The sequence below is a fragment of the Myotis davidii genome, unplaced genomic scaffold (assembly GCF_000327345.1).
Source record: "Myotis davidii unplaced genomic scaffold, ASM32734v1 scaffold2115, whole genome shotgun sequence".
NCBI classification, from domain to species: domain Eukaryota; kingdom Metazoa; phylum Chordata; class Mammalia; order Chiroptera; family Vespertilionidae; genus Myotis; species Myotis davidii.
This window is the reverse complement of record NW_006286849.1, coordinates 31,374-38,437: the sequence shown is the minus strand read 5'-3', so window position 1 is coordinate 38,437 and position 7,064 is coordinate 31,374. Positions and strand designations below refer to the sequence as shown.

At 36.9% G+C, this 7,064-nt stretch overlaps 1 pseudogene; it reads right to left on the bottom strand.

The window, feature by feature from the left end:
- Nucleotides 1–1,550: 1,550 nt before the first annotated feature.
- The window catches only part of LOC102766799, a 19,588-nt pseudogene continuing 14,074 nt past the window's right edge, over nt 1,551–7,064 (bottom strand).

The window sequence follows — 7,064 nt, the reverse complement described above, 5'->3', positions numbered from 1 at the left end:
GTTCTCCTTCTTCTTCTTCTTCTTCTTCTTCTTCTTCTTCTTCTTCTTCTTCTTCTTCTTTTTCTTCTTGTTCTTCCTGTTATCTTATTTCATGACTTATATTTCAAATGTTTACACAAATAATTTGGGCAATGTGTAAATTATTTCTTAATGATCATTGTATCTAAATTATGTTAGTCATGCGCAAAGTTAAAATCAAGTGAAAAGCTTTAGAAATGGACTGTTCTTTCATTTTAAATGTATTACTTGAGCAAATTATTCATGGATGATCTTAAAATCATGGAATTAGGCTACTGAGATCCATTTCTAACATTAGAAATGAAGTAAATGAAAAATGACTCCTGAAAAAATAACTCATGGAATAGCATTGTGTCTCTTTGATTGATGTATTTACATTTTGAATATTTATATATATATTAGAGGCCTGGTGCACAAGATTCGTGCACTGGGCGGGGGCGGGGGGCAGGGAGGGGTCCCTCAGCCTGGCCTGAGCCCCAAGCTGGCATTTGGAAGTCCTTAGCGCTCCCACAAACACCACTGTGCTCTCTAATTGTGATCCTGGCTTCTAGATGAGTGGCCCTCCCCCTGTGGGAGCACACTGACCACCAAAGGAAGCTCCTGCATTAAGAGTCTTCCCCCTGGTGGTCAGTGCATGTCATAGCAACTGGTCATTCTGCTGTTGAGTCAATTTGCATATTAGCCTTTTATTATATAGGATATATTTATGTCAGTAAAGTCTTTATTGTACTGAAGGCTTATGGTACTGACCATAAACCATATAGGAGACAGTCTTGTCACACAGAATAATGATAATTTATCTCTTTTAGAAGTAAACAACAACAATAACAAAAAAAATGATGCAAGTTTAAAATATGATGGCAGCACACAAAAGTGGTCAATAGTATTGGTCTTTGTCAGAGTGGTATAGTCTGCACAGTTTAACAAAGTCTGGCTTTGACTCTTCATTTCAAAAGCATACTTCTCTCCTGCCATACTGATACTATCTCAGAGAGTAGAATCCACACCTCCAACTTAAAAAGGCTATGGTTCAATGAAGAAAGATGTTACTGATTCACATAAAAAGTTAGGAAGCAAAATCATTATCAAAGTATTTGAAATCACAAGAACTTTAAAAATTCAGTACTTTGAAATTTCCCTCCTGAGGTATTGATGCATTTTGTACATAGTCGTTAGTAAAACAAATGCTTCCTATCATTCCAAGTTGTACTTATAAATATGATGCTTGGTGCTGAAAATAGATATTATGTCTTAGCACAAAATGGCAGCAATTACTTCTGGTAAATGATTTTAGTGAGATGCACTCTTTGGTGAGATGCAAAATAACATTGAGAAACCACCTTATTTTCTTTCTCTCCTCCTTCCTGATACTCTCAGAATGTTCAAGTAATTTTCAGAGGAGAAACCACACGACCAGAATGAATGAGTAAAGACCGTCTATGTTTAGCCCATAGACCATCAGATCTACTCTAGGCCAATTAGCCTGCATTGCTGTATCACCTTTGCACATGGAATTTCCCTTAGAGTTTATATCACTCCAACAAGTGATGGTCAGAAGTGATTTCTACCTGACAAACTAGGTCAAGACCCATTTTTCTTTTCAGAAAGTTTTCTACATGCCCAAGAGTTTCTTTTTGTGGGGAGGCATGGGACAGGAGTTACTGAAGGCAACTGCCCCTGCCTTGACATTTCCAAACAAGTCTGAGCCCCTGGGAGTTTACTTAGACATGCCCTTCCTTAAGGGTCACTACAGACACATGTGTTTTCTCAGGGATGCTTACTCTGCTGATTGTATCTAGAGGTTAATTTTAGTTGAAGCTGTTGTTACAATAAAAGCCTAAGGAGGCTGCTTAGTCCCTAAAGCCAAATAGCCCCTTAGCCTTCTCTTTCACAAAAAAGTGTATCAGAGTAATCTATGCATCTATAGCTCAGTGTCTGCTGGTCAGTCCCAGGAGCTTTTCCAGAAACTTGGAGAAACTTATTTTCCAATCACTTAAAGTTTCCCCTGCCTTCATTAGCACCAATGAATTTTAGTAATGAAGACATATTAAGGTCAGGTGAAATCTGAAACACCGGTTCTAAGGCTTTCTTAGATATTCTTTTGCTTGAAGGGACTGGTTGTAGAAAAGCAGGTTGAGCTACTTCTATAGCTCTTTCTTTAAAAACTCATGCATTTGTTTTTTGCCCCTTTCTTCTAGATTGATTACTAATTTGTACACTATGTCTTGTAACTGTCGGTCCAACCTTATGTTATAAAGAGGTTGTGTCTCAATAACTACGATGTTGCATTTTGGACATCTGTTGCTATAGTAAAAATGTCTTACAATGCAGGTTTTTCAACATGTACTAACACATTCTTTATTTGTAGCTGCAACTGTTAAGTAACCTTTGCAAATGGAACACAATATGTATGGCGTCATTTCAGAGGGATTAATCTGCTCTTAAGTACTCTTTCTTATCCTTTGATGTGGCCCATACCCCTCCAGCCTCAGCGAGAAGTGGCTCATTTCTACCTCTTCCTCCTCTTCCTTCTCTTTTTCCTCCAGTTTCTCATCCTCTTCCAACTCCTCATCCTCCTCCTAGAAGGGGACCCTCAAGAGGCCCAGGTTGTCCTTGAATTCACCTCAGGGGCCCAAGAGCATGAGCAGCCAGGAGCTCTTGCCTTTGACAAAGGTGGTGGATCCTCAACAGGGTGAGGGCAGAAGAGAAAATGAGTTGTGTGGGGGGGTTGGGGGGGAGTGGGGGAGCATGGCTATGGTCCCTCCTCCTTGGGAGCTGTTGCGTTCTTGAATATATTTTGAGATCAAATTCTGCTCCTTAACTTTCCCTATAATGAAAGCCTGTGGTAATGCACAGCAATAGACAGGCTGCCATCAAGGAAAATCTCACGATGAGACATCCATGACCAGTTTCTTTCAAAGCACTGGAGGGTGACTAGTTCATGAATTTTTGCCCCTTGGGAGCCAAGATCAATTACCCCAGCCAGCACAGCATCTCCCTTCTTCACTGTTGATTCAGAGGCCCAAGGAGTACAAAATGGCAGATGGCAGCCTTATTTCCAGTTTGATAAAATCATTGTTGTATCTCCTGGTAGAACAGTTCCTCACTTTGTACAATGACTTCCAGGCCAGCAGAACATAAGGTCATAGGAGGAGGAAACAAATTTTGCTTCTGGGTTACTAGGGGCCATAGTGAGTGGTGACACATTGTCACCCCTTGATTCCTGTACTTGTGAATCCTGGTTACTGGAGAGACAGCACCATTTATTGCATGCTGATCCCAAGGGCACTTACCTCAGTTGCAGGCTCATTCCCTGGCCTTGCTTGGGTTCAGGTGAATGCAGGAGGCAACCAATTGATGTGTCCCTCTCAAATTGATGTTTCTTGCTCTCTGTCTCCTTTCCATGTTTCCACACTTTCTAAAAATCAAGGAAAAAATATCTTCAGCAAAGATTAAAACAACAACAACAAAAATAAAAAAAAATGATGTCAATTTATTTAGTTTACCCTAAACCATGTTCGGGGCTTTGAACTGCTAATCATCTTCTCCACCTTGCTACCTGCTAGTAAACATTTCCTTTAAATGTCACAGAAAAGGAGTCAAAATTTTCTGATCTTAAATATATGCTGACAATAAGTGTAGTATATAATTGTACTACATAAGTCAATGACCTTTATGCACACATGAAAATTGATATCTACAATGTCTATGTAATAATTATTAAAAATGTCTTCAAGATCTCTTTTTATTATAATCTTGTGGAAAATGATGAAACTGAAAGTGTGTTGATGGAACTTTGGTAGCAAGTTCCATAATAATAATGAAATCTATAACCTTGTTTAACAACTAAAAGTTTAGTAATATGAAATCTTCACAACTTTATTTATACCTTAATGTATATCTTTCATAGATCTGATTTAGTCTTTTGCTTTGTATTGTATTGCCTGCCTGCCACAGCAGAATATAAAAATTATAATGTGGGATGATGTCTTTCCTGTTTCCTGCAAAGTCCCCAGACATAAAACCCAGCCCATGGGATAGTTGGAGAAAATGATGTTCTAAATATTAAATAAGGACATAAATCAACCTCATTAGATCTGGAAAACCAATGAAATAGAACCCATCACAAATCAGCAGATGGCATAGATTTCCTGGTTCTGTTTCTTCAGCATTCAAGTGCTTCTTAACTAATATTCATGTGCTCAATTCCAATTAGTGCCTTAAACTGGGTGAATGAACAGCTGTCACCAATAGGCTCCAAAACATACAGTGACTCATACATACTCTAAGTTTCCTATTGCTTTTTAAACAGTCCTGATATGTCTGAGGAGCCTGCTTCATGCTGTTATCCAGTGAAGAAGGCTGATTACAAGTATGCCACCTTTCTCTCTCATCGATGTTTCTAACTCTCTATCTCTCTCCTTTCCTCTCTGTAAAAACTCAATAAAATATATTAAAAAAAAAGATTATTCACTTTGCCACACCATCTGTAAGGGAGTCTGAAAAACATAGTCACTCCATTGCCCAGAAAGATGAAGATATTTCATTTAGGACACGGAGAGCACTTAGAAACCTTTCAATGGAAAAGCCAATAAGATATTGTAAGACAAAAAAGTTTCTTTGTTTAGAAGGGAATCACACTTGTTCAAGTCACTGATAATTTCACATGCCCTTACACAAGTCTTGAATTTGTTTCTGTATTTTTTCATAAATTCTAAATAACTCAAGTTCCCACTAAATATTCCTGACTTCACAAAACTATAATTGATTTTGCATTGTAGCATTTGTAGCTGCCTTGTGTATATTTCTGGTATACTTTGCTGATAAGTTCTGATTTAGCTTCTACAATATTTCTCCATGATTATTTTTAGTTATTTGTTCTAGGAATTGGGTGTGATCTTTGAACTGGAAATAATTATAATAAATTATTTATGTAAATTGAATTGCATTAACAAATATACTTGATATCTGAGGATCTTATTGATAAGTAACAAATAACAACAGGGTTATGTAAAGGTTTTTCCTCCCAGCAATTACTATTCAAAATTTAAAATATTTGCATTTAGGTGTATGTTCCAAGGAGATAAAAATACACACTGGTGTAAAATAATCCCTCTCAGATTTGCATGTTTAGTTTATTTCACCAATTAGTCAGTGGCACAAATGAAAATTTGCAGCTGGTATCAAGATAAGTGGGCAACATTTGTGTTTATATGGTAGCTGACTGTAAGGAAAACTATAGGTATTCATGAAATGTGTGTGTCTTAACAGAACTGTTCGGTTTAGCACTGGAATTACAATACAAATAAAATCCACTATTCTTTTGTGAAGGTCTCTGGAACTACATCTCAAAACAGAATTTTGGTTGTACTTTCTGAAATTATGATGAAAATATTTATGGAAAGCATCATAAATGGATGTCCATTTGCAACTGGCTCATTATAAAGCTTTTATTGAGTCTCAACATTAGAAACATTCTTATAACGATGTCCATTGTAACAAAGGTCTCCATTCTAGTTGTGGCAACAGGAATACTCATCTTAGGAGTGCTAGGAAATGGATTCATCGGACTGGTGAACTGCATCGAATGGGCCAAGACTGGTGAAGTTTCTTCAGTTGATTTCATCCTGACCAGCTTGGCTATGGCCAGAACCATTCAACTGTTGCTAATTCTATTGGATTCATTTATAGTAGGGCTGGCTCCACATCTGTATGCTACTGGTAAACTAGCAAAGGTGGTTACTATTTTTTGGGCACTAACTAATCAACTGACTATCTGGTTTGCCACCTGCCTCAGCATTTTCTACTTCCTTAAGATAGCCAATTTCTCCCACCCCTTTTTCATGTGGCTGAAGTGGAGAGTCAACAGGGTGGTTCTTCTGCTTTTCCTGGGGTCTTTCTTCCTACTGTCTCTCAATATCTTAATGCATGATGCTATTTGTGAATTGTGGTTGAGTACCTACAGGGTACATGAAATAAATACGACTTTGCAGTTAGAAGTAAATGAAATTTTCTATCTCAAAAATCTTCTTCCTCTTACTTTGACCTATGTTATTCCCTTATTCCTATCCCTGATCTCTTTGCTTCTTTTATTTCTGTCCTTGGTGAGACACACCAAGAATTTTCAGCTCAATCTGACGGGCTCAAGCACAGAGGCCCATAGAAGGGCCATGAAAATGGTGACAGCCTTCCTCCTGCTCTTCATCATTTACATTATTTCTATTCTAACAACATGTTGGATCTTCACTAATTTACAGACATTTCAGGTCAAGATGTTTGTCATGATGATTTTGATTACCTTTCCCTCAGGCCACTCATTTATTATAATTTTGGGAAACAGCAAGCTAAGACAGATCGTCTGGAGACTACTCAGGCACTTCAATTCTCTGAGAAAAGCACAACTTTCACTTTATGAACAGAATCTGAAATAACCTTGTGCATTCTATGGGAAAATAACTTAATAGAAAACCTTCAGCATTTCTTTATATCAGGTTTTGTTAAACCGCACTAAAATTTCCCTATAATATTTCTTTTAAGTATTTATATTTTCTTAATGTGGAATGACATAATATTTGACTAAAGGATATGTCTCCAGTGTATTAACAGTTCTGGTAACAGTAGAGTATTTGAATCCTGAAGAAGTATGGCTATAAAACTCTATAATGAAATAGTGATAAATGTATAAACAATATACAATGCAACATGAATAACCATATATAGAATGACAGTTACCTAAAGGGAAAAAGAAGCACAAAATTTTCAAACTAAAAATAAGTTTGAAATTAGGATATAAAAAGAATTGTAGATGTTAATTGTAATAATAATTTATATAAGTACTAATATAAATAGAAATATTAGTTTGATGCTTCTAATGTTGGAAAGGATCTGTAGCAGTGGGAATTTTCATGCTGTAGTTCTTGGATTATGATTGGTAAAGCAATTTCATACAAGAGTATGGCATTATGAATTTAAGGTGAACATTCATATGCTAAGACCCATTTATTGTACTGGTTTTTATACTAGAGAATTTTTCATACAAGGGTAAC